Below are 21,193 nucleotides of genomic sequence, written 5' to 3' on the forward strand. Positions count from 1 at the left end.
GTCGGAACTTGACAGAATCCTGCAAAGGTTTCATGTGCTCGAGTCTAAAGCAGAAAAGCAGGAATGATTGGAACAACCTACTACTAACGCAAGGGCCCACTCGCAGAGTTACATATATGATCTGGTTGATGCACTCATACAGAAGCAAGCCGAACGTCGTAAGGCAGCTGCTGAAAGCCACAAATCTGTCGCTGAAATTGGTAAAATGTTAGCCTAACAAAGAGATAAACAAAAGGAACCTCCTGCACCTCCTGGTGAAGTACCATACAGACAGGTCCCTTTATTTGCAGGTGACCCATTGGCTTATACAGACTTAATCAGAGCCTTTGATCATTCAGGTGATGTGTTAGAGGACCCTCAGGATAAATTAGATTATCTAATCCAATATACCAGAGGTCCTGCCCAGGAAATAGTTAAAGGCTGTGCATGATTGCCCCCAAGTCAAGGCTATGCAAAGGCAAGAAGGCAACCAGAAAGTTACTATGGTGACCAAATATTTGCAGCTTATGCATACATGGATAATGCATTTAAGTGGTCTAATATAAAGAAAAATGATGGAGAGGCCCTGAGAGACTATGCAAACTTTCTAGATAGCTGTATGGACGCCATGACCAGTGTAAGGAGCTGTGATTCATTCAACAACAATCCAAATATCCGTATAATACTCTTGAAGTTCCCATATTTTTTATGAGGTAAATGGTGAAACTGGGCATATGAATTTAAAGAAAGGGAAGCCAGAAGGGCAGGTATTGATCACCTAATTACCTTTCTACATCGACAGGCTAAGATGATGATGGATCCCTTTTATGGAGATGTTCCACAAGGTAGCACAGAGAAAAAAGAAAAGACCAACAATGTTAAATCTCTTCTGAAGTGTGGCCAGAGATCAGGAAGTATTTTCACTACAAGTATTTCCGACACTGATGCAAAGGGGATTCGAGAAATCTCGGTCAAAAAAAAAAACTGCAACTACTGTCTGTGTATTTTGCAGTGGCCAGCATACTCTTGCTGAATGTAGTGAAATCAAAGAACTGCCACATAATGTCAGAGGGGGGCATTTTTTGCACACTGGGTGGTTCCATTAGGCACCCATTGTTGGAACTGGGGGTGAGAAGTTAAAAGGCAAATTTCCTGGGTAATCCCATTACTGATGTTGTCATGGCTGTCTGCAGGATGTAGGTATTTGCTGTATTGCAAAGGAGTCACCGCTTTGAAGGTTTTGGCTGGTTGAGATTACAAACAATACCAAGTTGTGATAACAGAGCTGCTCCTTCCTTGGAGGATGTCTGCATTTACCTGGCTTGGAAATTAACATGTTTGACAATATTGGTTTCTAATCAGCAGATCTGTACTCATTAATGGTTGGTAACAATACATTTTGTTAACTTGTGTTTTCATTAATTGTTATACCCAGGAAATTGAGATGTGCCATTGTTTAAACCGATTGTCCAGGACTGACAATGGACTGAAGGACTGAAGGAGATTTAAACTCCTGGGCAGAAGAAGGCAGAGGAGGGACGGTCTACTGAAAACACTGCCAAGACACTCGGACAGAGCACAGAGGCCCGTAGGCAGACGAGGATACCTGGCTGGCACAACGTGAGGCACAAGGACGGCAACACTTACCTCCAGGGAGGAAGAGATAGCTCCACAAGGAGACTCCAGTTGTGGGTACAGCGAGAGAGGGAAGCCACATGAAAGGACCAAGCAAAGCTGGCAAATGAGAAATGAGGCATGCCTAGGTTGCAGCAACACAAGGAGCCCAGAGAGGAAAAAAGAAACGACGAAGAGACGCTGACAGGCATTCAATGATTTGACAAAACTTCTGTTGGGAAACGAGTGTTCGGTGAACAGAGTTCATCTGTGGACAGTTGAACGATTAAGTGTTGGGGTAACACAGTGCGCAAACTGGACTCTGCACCACTAAAGGTTGTATCCTCCAATTCTTGTTTTTAACGGACTTTTAGAGTGTGGACTGTGTCCTTTCCTTCTTAAAAAAAAGGAATTTCGTACCTGATATTGTTGATTTGTTTTATGTTTGTTTATTTTTTAATGTACTTTATTGTCTTGTGTAATAGAAGTTACTGTTGCTTTTCCTGAAATTACTGTTGCGTCTTTCCTTGTGTAAACTTACCACCCAATTTAAAGAACCCTGTGTGCTATTTTCTGTAAATCTCAAGAGTTCCCATTCTCTTAATAAAACTGGTGGCATAGTCGGATATTTTAATGGAGTCTAAGTTAGACTTCCCATGAGTGTGACCAGACACCTGTCACATAAAGACAGAATTGACTTTCTAAAATCTAAAGGTTTATGCTTTCGTTGTCTCAAACAGGGGCACCTTGGTAAGAATTGTAAAGAAAGAATAAAGTGTCAGATATGATCTTTGCAGCACCCAGGCATCTTACACATCAAAAAAGAGGAAGTAGCAACATCCACTAAAACTAAATCTAGTGATGAATCACCAACTGAAGGGGAAACCAAGAAGGAAACTTGTGCCCTAGCCAAGGCTGGAGAAGAATATGCACTGCATGTGGTCCTAGTTAAAGTAAAATCTAAGAAGAGCAAAAGGTATGTAGAAACCAGTGACGGCTGCTAGCTTTTGAAACAAGGGAAGCTCATATTAGGCCTTCATCATAAAATTCATTATGTTATTTGTACGTAAATTCTGCCCTCCGTTCCTTTTGCAGAAAATGGTCTGTGACCCTGTCATACCAATTGGCCATCTTTTCCAGGGACTTAACCAGTTTCCAGTCAATGGCCAGGAGAGCAAGGTTGCTCAAACGATCTTGGCCCATCGTGTTGCGGGTGTATGACTTGACCCGTTTTAAACAGGAGAAGCTCCTCTCTACACCTGCTTATGTAGCGCCAATTGTTGCCACTAACGACAACAGCTTGTATAGCTGAGGCATTGCACTATCCAACTCCATGTCTTTAAAAAACACCAAGAAATCACACAGCTTACCCCAGCTCCCCTGTAAGTCATGATCTGAATATAGTACTTGAAGTTCAGATCTCAGTCTCCCTGAGTCAAAGAAATGGCCATAACTTTTCAGCACACTTTCAAATGCCTCCTCTGGAAACACTTGTCTCATTTCATTAAATTTCCCTGGATTGACTAATTCTAAGAAGCTCATGCTTTCCAAATTTGAAAAACGCTGAGAAATCTGCTCCATGAGATTGTCTAGGATGGCCATGTACAAATTTCTGTAGTGGTCCTGGGGATCCTGTAATTGTGACAGACGGCACTTTCTAATAGGTTCATCTCGAGGGTTTGATGTGAGATTTGCTGCTTTTGCATAAACTGCTTGATAAGCCTCCTCTGACCTCTTCTCCTTGACAATAGCAAGGAGAGACCCAATTCTTTTTTTGCAGTAAAGAACATCCATAGCCCTTTGCTGGACAATATCAAAGACAACATCTGTCTCAGAGAATATTTGTTCATATGTGTACAACATGAACACAAACTCAAAATCCTCCAGTTTCATTATGAAGCCTTTGGCAGCATCTAATGTGTCATCATCCATGCTCTCATCCTGGGTAATCTTGTCAAAAGTCTGCAGGAGGCCATCATAATTGTTTGCCACAGTGCTCACTATCCGTGATGTGAAATTCCATCGAGTAGGAGCGTTTCTGGGCAATCTTGAAGACCCTGCACACTCAAGAAAAGACATCCTTTTTGTGGACTTTGAAAAAAATGTGGTGAACCCAGAGAGAGATGCAAAAAATATTCTTGACTCAGGCAAGCATTTAGCACCCTGGGACAACACCAGGTTCAGTCTGTGTGCATAGCAATGCACAAACACTGCACTAGGGGCTATTACTTTAACTTTGGCCTGTAGGTCATTGAGAGATGAAGCAAAGACAGCAGCCCCATCTTAGGTTTGTGCCACAAGTTTTTCTCTAAAACTGTAGCCCTGCATGTTCTCGTTTAAAACTTCAAACACAGACTGAGCATCTCGACCCCTGACACATCCAAAAATCCAATGAAGCACTCTTGAATTTTACCTGCACTATCCACATATCTAACAATGACAGACAGTTGGGCATGACAAGATATGTCAGTTGCTTCATCCACCTTCCATGCAAAAAAAGGAGCACTATAAATTTCACCTTTTATATGATCAGAAACAGTGGCTGCGAGAGCAGAGATCAAGTCATTTTGGATTGAGTGGGACATACCAGAAAACACAGCTGATGACTGAAATTGTGTGGCCAAAACAGAGTCATATTTAGCTAATGTTTCTGTAAATTCCCTTTAATTCCCCTTATTTGCTGATTCACTACTCTCATCATGCCCCCTGAATGCCAGCTCCTGATGGTCAAGCAAGGAAGTCACATCAATTAGACAGTTTAGGAAGGCCCTGTTTTTTTTTACTGTTTCATTATGTTTTGCCACCTGAATGCGAGGACGGAGTGGTGGCTCTGAGGCTAGGGATATGCCCTGGCAATCGGAAGGTTGCCGGTTTGAATCCCGTAAATGCCAAAAGGTACTCTGCTCTGTTGGGCCCTTCAGCAAGGCCCTTAACCTGCAATTGCTGAGCGCTTTGAGTAATGAGAAAAGCGCTATATAAATGCAAAGAATTATTATTATTAAAGAATTATTGATTGCATGTTCAACCCTGACCCTGCCCAGTCAACTTAACCTTGCACATGAACTCACATGTTCTTTGCACTTTTCATGCCTTTTGTATGCCCTGTCAAAGTTACCCAGATCCCCAAAACCCACGTCTGACCAAACACATCCCATTCCCTGAGAAGGTTTCGTCAAGAGGCATGGCCAACAGTACATTTTCTTTGTCATAGCACTTCCAGTCAGCCAGTTCACCTTGTTATACCAGGAGAGCTGAAAAGACCTGTTATTTTTTCCTGATTTTTCCACCAGATCAATCTTGGGCGTTGGTCTGCCCTGCCGTTTAATTCTGAGTCTCTCCTCGTAAGGAAGACTACTAAATGGTTTTGCCAAAAGCAGGTCAACAATATTAGCATCGTCTGCGTCTGCCATTATGCACAGCTTGCCAGCTGGCCAGTTTCCCCTTCCACGAGCTACTTTAATTATATGAACGAACTAACTTTACAATCCTGAAACAAGGAGCAAAGTCAAGAACGCTATAATATGTTTTTTTTTTATTATTTAAAGAATGATTTGTACAAACAAAAATGGTTTATATCACCAGCAAACAATACAGAGTGCAGCAGTTTGTCGTACAACTTCACCTGCAAATCCGCATGGGACTGAACTCGAATCTCTGTAGTACTGATGCAATGCCTTCTCAAAAAACAAGGCCCGTTCATGCGTTACTTATTGGTCCGGTGACATCACAATCGAGGTGCTATGTTTACAAACAGTGCCAGGTGAACTTTCCGTCTAAGATCGTCGTTGAACTTGTAAAGAAAGTTAATGGCGGTTTAGTTTTTGATATAAAGTTATTGCAGTCGTAAAGGTTATAAGTTCAGATGTCTGCGATGCAGTGCAAGGTAATATTTTGATGTGTTTTGTTTATTTTAATGGTGAACAACTGCACCGCGTGCCGGGTAACATTGATAATGGTGCAAGTGGAGGTTAGGGCATGTAATGCAGTATAATGGTGTGACTCTATGACCTGTGTTAGGTGTCGCCTAGTGAAATGATGGGAGGTTTCGCCACGACAAATTTTTTTAAACATACAATAATACAGAGTAGTTTTAAGTATTTTTAAATATTGGTTTATGTGGTAGACTGTCTATTCTATATTTTTATCTAGATCTTTTTGCAGTTACTTACAAGCAAGTTGGTAATTGTGTTTGTGGGAAGAGTATCTGTGACTTACTGAAGTTGTCCATGTCTACAGTGGCCAACATCTGTTTAAATAATTATTGCAAGCGCGCTGCAGATAAACGTGGTACTTTTAAGGAAAAAGCTAACCCCAAACGTAAACTGGCTACATTGACAAAAAAGAGGTAACTAATAAGCCAGTTCTTTTGATATAACCTTCTGCTTTCGTACAGATTAATATCAGCACATTTGTTAATTTTGCTCATTTTATGATGGTATGAAAAAAATCATCGTTTATCATTAGTCATTCCAAAATAATGGCTGTTTGTATTTTATCTGGTGTTGCTTGTTATTTTTTAGATTTAACTGCATTAACAAAGTGTTAAATGTAGCTTTTCTTGTGATTATTAACAGGTAAATCTGCATTATTTTTCACGTTACTTCTGTTTAATCCAGGAATATGTGATTTCCTGAGATGCATGTAAATATTCATTTTTCATATGGTGCCAACCACTCGTTGCTGTGATTTTCTAGTTTTTTTTTTCTTGCTTTATCATAATCATTTTCATATATGAACATTCAGTATTGCATTGTTTTATTCAATACAGTATTCAGTGTTACTCTTAGGTTAATCTCATGTTTAAGGCATTAATTGCATTAATGTTGAGTTGCTGATATGTATATAATAGTCGCTGTTAAGTATTGTCAAATATGTGATTTAAACGTTATGTGTGACGTTTTATATAAAAATAAATAAAATGCATAACGCAACTGACTTGCCTTTGTTATTTCACACATTGCATTAATTAATTTTACACGGGAATAATTTATTTACACGCGTACAATGTGACAGGTTCTCTATATGCGTCTGTTGCTGCTGTAGCACCTCGATTGTGACGTCACCACAGGCATGAGCGAGCCTTGTTTTTTGAGATGGCATTGGCTAATGTATACTTAAGACATGCTGTCAATCAAAAAAGGGGTTCCGCCCTTTAAACACCTCCTCCAATCATCATGCAGCAGCCCAGCGTCCTGGCCCGCCCACTGCTCCATTCACTCCCAGAGAAGCTGAGCTTCCCTGGAAGTGACGATTTTGGTGCATTTATCCAATTACCGTCCAGCTTTTCTGCAGTGAAAAAAGCTCCTCTGTGCTTGCCCATAGAGCTCCAGTGAAGCTGGGCTTCAGGAGGGTTTAACGCGCTGTGCTGCACAGAAACGTATGACAAGAAAATCGCATCAAACAATCTACAATAAATACCTGATTCTGAACGAGCTAGTCATGAAGTTGAACGCGTTCTAGCGCACTTTTATTAAAACCAATATAATACGACAGTGCATATATGAGCATTTATTTTCTGACATAGTAGAGGAAGCGGAGCTTCCCTTGTAGTCTTAGAGCAGTCGCCACTGGTAGAAACATACGGCCTTATAGACTCTGGTAGTACACTAATTTTTTTTTGATTTTATTAAAATCAAATAACATTCCATACAAATAACTCAAGTTTTACAAAAATATTTTCAAAACAAATCAACCCGCACCCCTGAGAAAGAGAGCTAGGCCAGCAGAGAAAAACTTTAAGCTAGTAAAAATAATTAAATAAATAAATTAATAAATGAATAACCCCTCCTTTAACCGCCACCTTATCGTGGTGGAGGGGTTTGCGTGTCCCAATGATCCTAGGAGCTCTGTTGTCCGGGGCTTTATGCCCCTGGTAGGGCCACCCAAGGCAAACTGGTCCTAGGTGAGGGATGAGACAAAGAGCGGTTAAACAAACCTCCTATGATGGAAAACAATTTTGGACGGCGTTTTCCCTTGCCCGGACACGGGTCACCGGGGCCCCACTCTGGAGCCAGGCCTGGAGGTGGGGCATGATGGCGAGCGCCTGGTGGCCGGGCCTGCACCCATGGGGCTCGGCCGGGCACAGCCCGAAGAGGCAACGTGGGTCCCCCTTCCCATGGGCTCACCACCTATGGGAGGGACCAAGGAGGTCGGGTGCAGTGTGAGTTGGATGGTGGCTGAAGGCGGGGACCTTGGCGGTCCGATCCTCGGCTACAGAAGCTGGCTCTTGGGACGTGGAATGTCACTTCTCTGAAGGGGAAGGAGCCTGAGCTAGTGCGCGAAGTTGAGAGGTTCCGGCTAGATATAGTCGGACTCACCTCGACGCACAGCTTGGACTCTGGAACCAATCTCCTTGAGAGGGGCTGGACTCTGTACCACTCTGGAGTTGCCCCCGGTGAGAGGCGCCGAGCGGGTGTGGGTATACTTATTGCCCCCTGACTTGGAGCCTGTACATTGGGGTTTACCCCGTTGGACGAGAGGGTAGCCTCCCTTCACCTTCGGGTGGGGGGACGGGTCCTAACTGTTGTTTGTGCGTATGCACCGAACAGCAGTTCGGAGTACCCACCCTTTTTGGTGTCCCTGGAGGGGGTGCTAGATGGCATACCTTCTGGGGACTCCCTCGTTCTGCTGGGAGACTTCAATGCTCACGTGGGCAATGACAGTGAGACCTGGAAGGGCGTGATTGGGAGGAATGGCCCCCCCAATCTGAACCAGAGCGGTGTTTTGTTATTGGACTTCTGTGCTCGTCACGGATTGTCCATAACGAACACCATGTTCAGGCATAGGGGTGTTCATATGTGCACTTGGCACCAGGACACCCTAGGCCTCAGTTCGATGATCGACTTTGTGGTCGTGTCGTCGGACTTGCGGCCACATGTCTTGGACACTCGGGTGAAGAGAGGGGCGGAGCTGTCAACTGATCACCTCCTGGTGGTGAGTTGGCTTCAATGGTGGGGGAGGATGCCGGTCAGGTGTGGTAGGCCCAAACATGTTGTGAGGGTCTGCTGGGAACGTATGGCAGAGCCCCCTGTCAGAAGTAGCTTCAACTCCCACCTCCGGCAGAACTTCGACCACATCCCGAGGGAGGTGAGGGACATTGAGTCCGAATGGGCCATGTTCCGTGCCTCTATTGTTGAGGCAGCTGACCGGAGCTGTGGCCGTAAGGTGGTCGGTGCCTGTCGTGGCGGCAATCCCCGAACCCGTTGGTGGACACCGGCGGTGAAGGATGCCGTCAAGCTGAAGGAGTCCTGTGGGACCCTGAAGGCAGCTGATAGGTACCGGCAGGCCAAGCGGAATGCGGCTTTGGTGGTTGCTGAGGCAAAAACTCGGGCGTGGGAGGAGTTTGGGGAGGCCATGGAGAACGACTTTCGGACGGCTTCTAGGAGATTCTGGTCCACCATCCGGCGTCTCAGGAAGAGGAAGCAGTGCAGTGTCAACACTGTATATGGTGGGGATGGTGCGCTGCTGACCTCGACACGGGACGTTGTGGGTCGGTGGGGGGAGTACTTCGAAGACCTCCTCAATCCCATTAACATGCCTTCCAATGAGGAAGCAGAGCCTGGGGACTCAGAGGTGGGCTCCCCCATCTCTGGGACTGAGGTCACCGAGGTGGTCAAAAAACTCCTTGGTGGCAGGGCCCCGGGGGTGGATGAGATACACCCGGAGTTCCTCAAGGCTCTGGATGTTGTAGGACTGTCTTGGTTGACACACCTCTGCAACATCGCATGGACATCAGGGACAGTGCCTCTGGATTGGCAGACCGGGTTGTGGTCCCCCTCTTTAAGAAGGGGGATCGGAGGGTGTGTTCCAACTACAGAGGGATCACACTCCTCAGCCTCCCTGGAAAAGTCTATTCAGGGGTCCTGGAGAGGAGGGTCCGTCGGATAGTCGAGCCCCGGATTCAGGAGGAACAGTGTGGTTTTCGTCCTGGTCGCGGAACAGTGGACCAGCTCTATACCCTTAGCAGGGTCCTGGAGGGTGCATGGGAGTTTGCCCAACCAGTCTACATGTGTTTTGTGGACTTGGAAAAGGCATTCGATCGTGTCCCTCGGGGAATCCTGTGGGGGGTACTCCGAGAGTATGGGGTACCGGCCCCCCTGATAAGGGCTGTTCGGTCCCTGTACGATCGGTGCCAGAGCTTGGTCCGCATTGCTGGCAGTAAGTCGAACCCGTTTCCAGTGAGAGTTGGACTCCGCCAGGGCTGCCCTTTGTCACCGATTCTGTTCATAACTTATATGGACAGAATTTCTAGGCGCAGCCAGGGCGTTGAGGGGGTCCGGTTTGGTGGGCTCAGGATTGGGTCACTGCTTTTTGCAGATGATGTTGTCCTGTTTGCTTCATCAGGCCGTGATCTTCAGCTCTCTCTGGATCGGTTCGCAGCCGAGTATGAAGCGGCTGGGATGAGAATCAGCACCTCCAAATCCGAGACCATGGTCCTCAGCCGGAAAAGGGTGGAGTGCCCTCTCAGGGTTGGTAGCGAGATCCTGCCCCAAGTGGAGGAGTTCAAGTATCTCGGGGTCTTGTTCACGAGTGAGGGAAGAATGGAGCGTGAGATCGACAGGCGGATCGGTGCGGCATCCGCAGTAATGCGGGCTCTGCATCGGTCTGTCGTGGTGAAAAAGGAGCTGAGCCACAAGGTGAAGCTCTCAATTTACCAGTCAATCTATGTTCCTATCCTCACCTATGGTCATAAGCTATGGGTAGTGACCGAAAGAACGAGATCGCGAATACAAGCGACTGAAATGAGTTTCCTCCGCAGGGTGTCTGGGCTTTCCCTTAAAGATAGGGTGAGAAGCTCAGTCATCCGGGAGGGGCTCAGAGTAGAGCCGCTGCTCCTCCGCATCGAGAGGAGTCAGATGAGGTGGCTCGGGCATCTGATCAGGATGCCTCCTGGACGCCTCCCTGGTGAGGTGTTCCGGGCACGTCTAACCGGGAAGAGGCCCCGGGGAAGACCCAGGACACGTTGGAGGGACTATGTCTCTCGACTGGCCTGGGAACGCCTTGGGATTCTCCCGTAAGAGCTAGAAGAAGTGGCCGGGGAGAGGGAAGCCTGGGCATCTCTGCTCAAGCTGCTGCCCCCGCGACCCAACCTCGGATAAGCGGGAGACAATGGATGGATGGATGGATAAATGAATAAAGATAAATGGAGTAAAAGAGGGGAGAGAACCTGCTTCCTCTATTTAAATGCTTACCCTAAAATGTTATTGATTAGATCCTGCCAGGTTTTGAAAAAGTTTTGTACAGATCCTCTAAGTGAGAATTTGATTTTTTCCAGTTTCAAATATTATATAACATCAGTTACCCACTGACTTAGAATAGGAGAGTTAGGATTCTTCCAGATGAGCAACATAAGTCAACGTGCTAATAGTGTAGTAAAGGCAATTACAGTTTGTTTGTCCTTCTCCACTTTAAGCCCACCTGGAAGTACCACAAACACAGCTGTTAGTGGATTAGGAGGGATTGTGACTCCAAGGCTGTCTGAAAGGCATTTAAAGAATTTGGTCCAGAATGATGTTAATTTGGTGCACGTCCAAAACATGTGGCCCAGTGAGGCCCGAACTTGATTGCAGCATTCACAGGTTGGATCTTGCCCTGGAAACATTTTGGACAATTTTAAATGAGAGAGATATATAAATTGGAGTTGAATAATTCTATGCTTTGGACATATGGAGCTCGAGTGAATTCTGTGCATTCTTACCTTCCACTCCTTTTCTGAGATGTTGAGTGAGAGATTCTTTTCCCACTGTACTCTTGGATCTTTGAAAAGGAGGGACTGTAAAATGGTTTTATATATTACGGAAATGCTGTCTGCGTCCTCAAGACTGATCAATATTTTTTCTGGCATAGAGGTACTGTAGGTGGAAGGTGAGGACAATTGGGCAGGTTCTGTTTAGCGAAGTTTCAAATTTGAAGGTAGTGAAAAAAATGTGTTGCTGAAAAGTTAAATTTGGAGTGTAATTGTTCGTAGGATGCAAAGACATTGTCTATGTACAGATCTCTAAGTGATTTAATCCTGAATGTTTTCCAGACATTTAAAACTGCATACATTTGAGATGGTGGAAATAGGTGGTTCTCGTGCAGGGGTGCCACAGATAAAAGCTTCTCTATCTTAAAATACGTTGTGAGCTGCGGAGCTGATCGCACCCCCAGAGAATACAGACAACCCTGGGAAAACCCCTAAAAAAACACTGACAGACTACCTTCACATTCCTCCGTTCCCTTCTGGCCGGCTCTGTCGCGTAATATGCCTCTCGCGCGATGCTCCGCCTTCTTAAAAAGCCTGTACGGGCTTCGTTCAGTTTGTAAATTGATTGTATGCCTCTCCTTCTCTCTCTCACACTTCTCCTGCTCCTGGCACATATTCCTCCGAAGAAGAAGAAACCCGAGCTTACTTTTAATTGATAAACGGAGGAGACAACTCTTTCCTTTTTAGGAGCACGTTTGAAACCCTTTAACTCTTTTAGGGCTAATTTTTTTTTGTTTCTTTTCTCCCAGGGCTGAATATTTTTCCAAAAACTAACTTTTTTTAAAAAAAAGAACACAAAGCAATTGAAATCAACAAAAAATATTTACTTTTGACAAATGTTACTGTCTTGCATGTTGTATGAGCCTGCATACTCTATGATTACATACATATCACATACATTTTACACAGCAAAGTCCTGCAAAGTCTGATCTCGCTCAAAGCAGCCAATTTTAGTCATTGCCACATTGCACTGCTTACAATATGTGTTGCTTTGGTGCCTACTTTTCAATTGTCTGTTGCTGCACTTTCTCACATATAGTGTTAGTGTGTACTGTAGAGAGACAAGTCACCCGTTTGCCATCATGCCATGCCACTGCCACCAAGTTTTCTGCCCGCATGAAAACCGTATTGTCACCTCTTTTCATTTTCAGCCTGTCTGGCTTCAACTGTGAAGCCATGTGTATCCTGTTCACCCTCACTGTGCCACAAGCTCCAATTCCTCTGCTCTGTAGCTCCATGAACAATTCTGGGCATGTATAAAAATTGTCCAAATGTACACAACATGACCCAAATGTTCATAGTCCTGAAGCAGCTCCAGCACAACCTGACTTGTCAAGGGACAGTTCTCTCTTTGAAAGAAATACTTTCCTGTATATGTGATTACTTTCAGGCAGAAACCAGTGTTTGCTTCTGCCAGTACAAAATCCTTTATGCCATACTTTGTGGGCTTGTCTGGCATATATTTGCAGAAAAAAAGGTGTCCCTTTTATTTTATCACAGATTCATGCACAGATAAATCACAGCTAGGCTGATAAAATTGTTTCTATGTTGGTTCCACAATGTCAAGCAGGGGCTGAACTTTATGCATGGCGTTATAGCCTGGCTCACCCCATGGGATTTGCTTCTGTTTATTACAGAAGTGAATAAAACTTTGCAGCATCACGTACCTATCATCACACTGCAAAACCTGTCAAAAGCCACCAAGGGAAAAAAGCACGTTTGGACCAATGCTCCACGAAGTTATATCACCAGTTCTGTCCCATCTCTATTTGTAATGCCACAGCGCGCTTCATCTCGTCTTTTGTTGTGGGTTTCCACTTTGAAAAACGAGAATGTGATGCAAGTGCAGCCCGCGATTCAAAAAATTTATCTGCCTACCTGTTTGTCTCGTCTGACAGTAGCTGAAAAGCAGCATCAGGAGAGAGCAGCCTGAAGTAGTTCAGCAGCTGGTGATCTGTTGTGTCCAACAGCAAGCCATGCCGTCTTGTGAAGTCCGGTAGCCAGTTCGGCTCCTACGGATCAATGTCTGTGTATTCCTTCCACGCGAACCTTGCCGTAGATGCATCGGCTGTGCGAATGCACTCATCTGGCAGCAGATCAGCTGGCGCAGCATCCACTGGTGTCCGATCAGCCGATGCCGGCTTCTCACTCTCTTGTTCGATATCCTGATCACTGTCAATAAAATCCGATTCTGAAAAATCACAGTCCGACTCCGCGATAATGTGCAAAACATTGTCTGCCGAGTGCTTTCTTTTCTGCTCTCGCTTCGCTCCCCTGTGACATGTCGATGCCATCTTGCCAATGCTTACATTTCGCAACTCGCAAGGATTAGTTGCTGAGTCAACAAGTCTAGCATTCCTCCAAGCACAGAGGGAATGCCTGTGACATGACAGTGAGTTTTGTCGCCATTAACAGCTGATTGTCGCCCTCTATCCCTGGATGTCGACTTTTGTCAACATTCCCCTTCAACCCCTCCTGTCGACATCCACCCTAAAAGAGTTAAAGAGACAAATGTTTGTTTGCAGTGTTTGAATAAATAGTGTGTAATAGTTTCGCTATTAAGAAATTGGGCACCACCATTTACCATCCACAGACTAATGGTTTGACTGAACGGTTTAACAAGACTTTAAAACAAATGATCAGAAAAGTTGGTCATAATGATCCTACAACTTGGGACACCGTCCTGCCTTTTGTTATGTTCGCCGTGCGGGAATCACCGCAAGCATCCACTGGTTTGAGTCCGTTCGAGCTGTTATTTGGCAGGTGCCCTAGAGGCATCCTGGATGTTGTACGGGAGGAATGGATAGGGCATGAGACAACATCTCTCGGGCAGAGTTTTGCAGAGCGGGTAGTTTCGTTACAAGATAGAATTTCTAGACTTTCTTCTATTGCTGTGGAGCATCAACAACGTGAGCAAGAAACACAGAAGCGTCTTTACGCAGTCAGCTTCGCGAATTCAAACCCGGTGATTGTGTTCTAGTACTGGTACCGTCTGACCCGCACAAGTTCCTACCTAAATGGCAGGGCCCGGCAATTATCGAGGATCGTATGGGACCGGTAAATTACAAGGTTAGAATACCAGGCCGACGAAAACCATTCCAAATTTTACACATTAATCTCTTGAAGAAGTGGCACGACCAACAAGAGGTTTACACTTCCTTGGCTGCTGTTTCTCAGACTGATGTTGTCATTGGTAACGATTTAAGTGGCTCACAAAAGACAGAATTATTAACCTTGATTGAACAGAACACTGATGTTTTTTCAGACTTGCCAGGCGTCACTAATTTAGCAGAACATAAAATCACTATTGAGCCCGGTGTCCGGGTACAGATGCAGCCGTATCAAATCCTGGAAGCACGAAGAAATATTGTGCGCGAAGAAGTCAAGAAGATGCTGGAGCTAGGTGTAATTCGAGAAAGTAAAAGTGACTGGTGTAGTCCGGTCGTGTTAGTTCCCAAGCAAGACGGTTCGGTTTGCTTCTGTATCGATTTTAGGTGCTTGAATAAGGCTGACAGTTGTGAGAAAACAGCATTTGCGTACTCCTGATGGGCTTTATGAATTTACAAGACTCCTGTTTGGTCTTCACGGGGCCCCTCTAACGTTTCAGCGTATGATGGATCAGATATTGCGCCCACATTCTGAATATTCTGGGGTGTATCTTGATGATGTGGTGATTTTCAGCAATGATTGGCATTCGCATTTAGAACGTCTCCAGGATGTCCTTGATAGCCTGAAACAAGCTGGGTTGACTGCTAACCCTAAGAAATGTAAACTAGGTATGTCTGAAACTCATTATCTAGGTTACTCCATGAGAAGGGGTTTACTTCGTCCTCAATTAAGAAAAATAGAAGAGGTGCTTGCTTACCCACATCCTAAAACGTAGAAACAGGTACGCGCTTTTCTAGGGCTAGCGGATTACTACAGAAGATTCATCCCTGACTTTGCAAATAGAGCTGTTCCTCTCTCAGAGCTTACTAAAGGAAAAAAAAAACACCCTATTGTATGGACAGAGCCTTGCGAAAGTTCCTTTTCAGATTTAAAAATCGCTTTGTCTTCTTATCCAGTGTTGCGAAATCCCGATTTCTCTAAAGATTTTATACTACAGACGGACACAAGTGCATTCGGAGTAGGTGCAGTCCTGTCCTAGGTGTTTGATGGGGAAGAACACCCTATCACATACTTGAGTAGGAAATTACTCCCCAGAGAACGCAATTATTCAACTATTGAGAAAGAATGTTTGGCGATTAAATGGGCTGTAGAAGTGCTACGGTATTACTTATGGGGACGAAATTTCACATTAGTAACTGATCATGCTCCACTTCAATGGTTATACCGTCAAAAAGATACAAACTCCCGTCACATGAGATGGTTCTTGGGATTACAACCTTACAGTTTTATAGTCTGGCATCGACCTGGCTCTGAGCATGTTAATGCTGATGTCCTGTCACGTCTGTTTGAACCTGGTCTGGAGAATCGCTTGATTCACGGAAACGTGAATACAGCTGAGGGAGGGGGTGTGAGCTGCGGAGCTGATCGCACCCCCAGAGAATACAGACGCCCCTGGGAAAACCCCTAAAAAAAACATTGACAGACTACCTTTACATTCCTCCGTTCCCTTCTGGCCGGCTCTGTCGCATAATATGCCTCTCGCGCGGTGCTCCGCCTTCTTAAAAAGCCTGTATGGGCTTCTTTCAATTTGTAAACTGATTGTATGCCTCTCCTTCTCTCTCTCAGACTTCTTCTGCTCCTGGCACGTATTCCTCCAAAGAAGAAGAAACCCGAGCTTACTTTTAATTGATAAACGGAGCAGACAACTCTTTCCTTTTTAGGAGCACGTTTGAAACCCTTTAAAGAGACAAATGTTTGTTTGAAGTGTTTGAATAAAATTTCAGTCTCTTCAACCTCCTCTGTCTTCTGTGCAATTCTGTGACCCAAGCATGACAACTTCCTACATTGGTTCCATATTCTGAGTGAGTGAAGCACAATTGGGTTGTTAATATATTGGCGATAACTTGTATTTATTGGGGTGTAACACAAGGAATATAAAGAAGTACTGCAGGATTTTATTTCTATTGTGGACCAAGCCTGTGTATGTTCATCTATTTCTGTCCATAGTAAACTTATAATTTGTACTGAAAATCTTCAGAGATGGTTAAACCTTCATGGAAGAATAACTGTAGTGTTCCTGAAAACTGTACATAATCATAATGATGATTCAAAGGTGCCAACTAAATTTTATATTTTATCAGATTTGCAAGTCTGTGGTTTTAATGATAATGAATATACTGGTTTGCCAAAGGTCTATAAGCAGGTCTCAGTTTGAGTGGGAAGAGAAAATATTCCACGACAAGAAGACATCAATAAGTTGACATATATTGAGGAGGTAAATCTGCCATTGGTACACTCTGAAGTTGATCTTTTAATAGGTATCAACATCCCAAGGGTCTTTGAGCTGTGGCAAACCATACCTAGCACACCGTGGTTTGCAAGGCACGGTGGTAAACTACCTAAACATTTAATCAATCATGTGCTAATAGTAGGAATTGAAGATACTGTTCGTTGCATCAACAGTACAACACAGACTTTCCTGAGCATAACTATGAAGAAAAGGAAGCAATGTGGCAGGTGGATATCAAGTTCATGCACACAGCCTCAGAATCTGCAAGACTGGTAGGTGACCACTATTGCTTAAATTTGCCTTTGAAAGATGAAACACTTAAAATGCCACAAAAATTGCTGTATTGCTGAACACCATGCCATAGGTAGGTTCCATATAGCCCTCTTTTTTTGTTGGGTCAGTTGTAGGGATTGTCATATCACTAGAACCTGTGTCTGACCAACGAGATATTGACGAAGGTCAAATATTTGATGAAGACACTGTGTCTGATTATTCATCAGGAGGAGAGGTACATTTTCTAAATAATGTTTGATCAAACTCCACTCTGATCAGTCCCATGTGCCCCAATCACATTTGGAAATCCTGGGTAATGAGAATGTTAGGCTGATTGTGAGATTCTTTATGGAACCGTGGGTGTTTTTACCTGTGTATTACCTACCTGCAATGGCATGAAACGCCTCTTTTGTCTGCACACGCAGGTGTCCAGGAAACACTATGAAAACCTGAAGGAAATCTTTCAGAGCCAAACAGACTTTACAAATTGCCTGGCAAACTGCACTTTTAGATAAATGTTCTGCATCGCCTACAGTATATAAAAAAAGTGTCGCTTGCAAAAACCTCAAAGCAATGCATACTGCCTGTGTAGTTGTGAGAGCCCAACTTCGCCGAGTTTGACTTCGAATATAAGGTCCTAATAAATTTTTGAGGTACAATATCCCCCCTCGGCTAAAGCAGTATCTTTCGAAAAGAATTTCCTCCGGGAGCAATAAAGGATCTTGCCGATCGCGCAAACCCCTCTCTATATGAAATTCTCTTCTTATAATTTGCGTACCGATATCAATTGGTCGCTCATTCATGAAGGCGAAGTCATGACTGAATGAATGGACACTGATTAAGTGTGTGAGCTAATCCTTGTTTACATACAACAAACCTGTTCCGAGCAGGTTAGAGGATTAGGATGTGTTGTTATGACAACACTTCCAGCAAGAGTTTCGAAAAACCGACAGATCCAGGATCAGGCCAAATCGTCAACAATTACATCCGCCTAAACGAGTAATCCACGTACGAAAAATACCCCCCAGGCCTGTGTATGTTCATCTATTTGTGTCCAGGTTTTTATAGCTTGTATGCTGCTGCCCAGTAATAAAACTGAAAGTTAGGCAGAGCCATGCCACCTTCTGCCTTAGGTCTTTGAAGGGTTGCTCTTTGGATACGTGGATGTTTTCAGTTCCAAATAAATGAGGTTATGGTTGAATCTAATTGGCTTAAAAAATTATTTATTGATGTATATTGTAATGTTTTGAAATAAAAAAAGAAGCTTAGGAAGAATATTCATTTTAACAACGCTAATTCTTCCAGCTAGAGTGAAATGAAGGATTGACCATCTGTGCAAATTTTGCTTAATTTTTTCCATACAGACGGCGAAATTTTGTTGATAAAGAGCTTTGTGTTTACTTGTGATGTTTACCCCTAGGTATTTAAACTGATCTGCAATGATAAAAGGTAGGGTGTCTAATCTAATATTATATGCTTAGGAATTCACTGAAAAGAGTACACTTTTATTCAGATTAATTCTGAGACCAGAGATCTTTTGAAATTCTGTAAGTGCTGTTAAAACTACAGGCACAGAATTTTGTGGGTCTGATATATACAGTACCATGTCATCTGCATATAGAGAAATTTTCTGTTCAAGTCCTTCTCTGATAATCCCATTTATCTGATCAGCATTTCGACAGTGAACCGCCAGTGGTTCAATGGCGATTACAAATAGCAGTGGTGACAAAGGGCATCCTTGTCTGGTACCACGTTCTAGTTTAAAGTAGTCTGAACAAATGTTGTTAATACAAACTGAAGCTTCTGGATTGGTATACAGTAGTTTGATCCATGCACAAATGTTCGGGCCAAACCCAAATTTCTCTAATGTAGTGAAAAGGTATTTCCATTCAATCATGTCAAATGCTTTTTCTGCATCCAATGATAATAATATTTCTGGTGTGTTTGACTTTGTTGGTGAGTATATTACATTAAACAAGTGTCGAAGATTGGAGGATAAGTGTCGACCCTTGATAAATCCAGTTTGATCTTGTGATATTATCAAAGGCAGCACTTTCTCCATCCTTCTAGCTATGATTTTTGAGAGTATCTTAACATCACTATTCAGAAGTGAAGTCGGTCTGTATGATGCACATTGTAATAAGTCCTTATTTTGTTTAGGAAAGACGGTGATTAATGCTTGGCAAAAAATTTGAGGTAGAATTTGATTGTCTCTAGCTTCTGTAAATGTTGCTAATAGGAGGGGAGCTAGCTGAGCGGAGAATTTCTTATAAAATTCTGCAGGGTAGCCATCAGGGCCTGCTGCTTTCCCGCCATGAAGTGACTTTATAGCATCTAGTAATTCTGATTGAGATTTATCCAGTTCCTCCGCACTAAAAGTATCTATTTGTTGTAACTGTAATGTATCCAGAAATGCATTAGATTGTGTGTTATCTTCTTTAAACTCAGTAGAATATAAGGATTTATAGTAGTCTATAAATGTGTGCATTATATTTTTATGGTCAATGATTTCGTCTCTGTTCGTGTTGGTGATTACTGGGATTGCATTGCGAACTTCTTGCTTGTGGATTTGTTGAGCTAAAAGCTTATTAGCTTTCTCTCTGTGTTCATAGTAATGATGTCTGGATTTATAAATTATTTGTTCAGTTTCTTTAGTTGTCAAGAGGTTGAGTTCTGAATGCAGAGCCTGCCTTTTCCTATGTAGAGCCTCGCTTGGAAGCCTGGCATGTTCTTCATCTATTCTAGTAATTTCGCTTTTTAGTTCTGATACTTTCTTGGTTTCTAATTAATTCCTGTGGGAAAGATATGAAATAATCTTTCCTCTTAAGAAGGCCTTTAGAGTTTCCCAGGGTATTCCTGCAGAAACCTTTGAGGATGTATTTGTCTCTAGGAAGAAAATGATTTGTTTGGATATGAATTCTGTACAGTTCTTGTCTGCTAATAGAAGTGGGTTAAGAAGCCATCTACGAGGTGAGTGTGTGGGGTACAGTGACTTTAGCTCCAAGATCAGAGGTGCATGGTCAGAAATAACAATAGCATCATACTGGCAAGATTTAATCATAGGCAAGAAATTATTATTTACTAGCAAAATACTCGCGCTTCACAGCGGAGAAGTAGTGTGTTAAAGAGGTTATGTAAAAGAAAAGGAAACACTTTAAAAATAATGTAACATGATTGTCAATGTAATTGTGTTGCCATTGTTATGAGTGTTGCTGTCATATATATATATACTAGCAAAATACCCGCGCTTCGCAGCGGAGAAGTAGTGTGTTAAAGAGGTTATGAAAAAGTAAAGGAAACATTTTAAAAATAACGTAACATGATTGTCAATGTAATTGTGTTGTCATTGTTATGAGTGTTGCTGTCATATATATATATATATATATATATATATATATATATATATATATATATATATATATATACATACATATACACATATCTATAATAATAAAAGGCAAAGCCCTCACTGACTGACTGACTGACTGACTGATTCACTGACTGACTGACTCACTCATCACTAATTCTCCAACTTCCCGTGTAGGTGGAAGGCTGAAATTTGGCAGGCTCATTCCTTACAGCTTACTTACAAAAGTTAGGCAGGTTTCATTTCGAAATTCAAAGCGTAATGGTCATAACTGGAACATATTTTTTGTCCATACACTGTAATGGAGGAGGCGGAGTCACGTATCGCATCATCACGCCTCCTACGTAATCACGTGAACTAAAAACAAGGAAGACATTTACAGCACGAGTCACACGCGGGAACGAAGGTAAATGACGTTAATTTTTGACTGTCTTTTAATACTGTGTAAGCATACATATTAACACATGTGCAATTAAACGTGTGCATTTACGGGGTGATTTCTCAGGCTTAAAAGCTCACCTTTTATCAAACGCGGGAACAAAGGTAACTGACGTTGTTCACTGTCTTTTAATACTGTGTAACCATACATATTAACACATGTCCAATTAAACGTGTGCATTTACGGGGTCATTTCTCAGGCTTAAAAGCTCGCCTTTTACTAAAAAGGTAAATGCAAAACTATTTTCAATCAGTTTATTGAAACGCTCCCGTTAAGGATTGCAATAACATATTCGCGAGATAAAAGAACGAAGTAGGGGGAAATGGAGGAAGAGCAGCAAACAGCGAAGAGCAAAAAATTAATTAAACAATTGAGAAC

Source organism: Erpetoichthys calabaricus, chromosome 12 (assembly GCF_900747795.2).
Source record: "Erpetoichthys calabaricus chromosome 12, fErpCal1.3, whole genome shotgun sequence".
Classification (NCBI taxonomy): domain Eukaryota; kingdom Metazoa; phylum Chordata; class Cladistia; order Polypteriformes; family Polypteridae; genus Erpetoichthys; species Erpetoichthys calabaricus.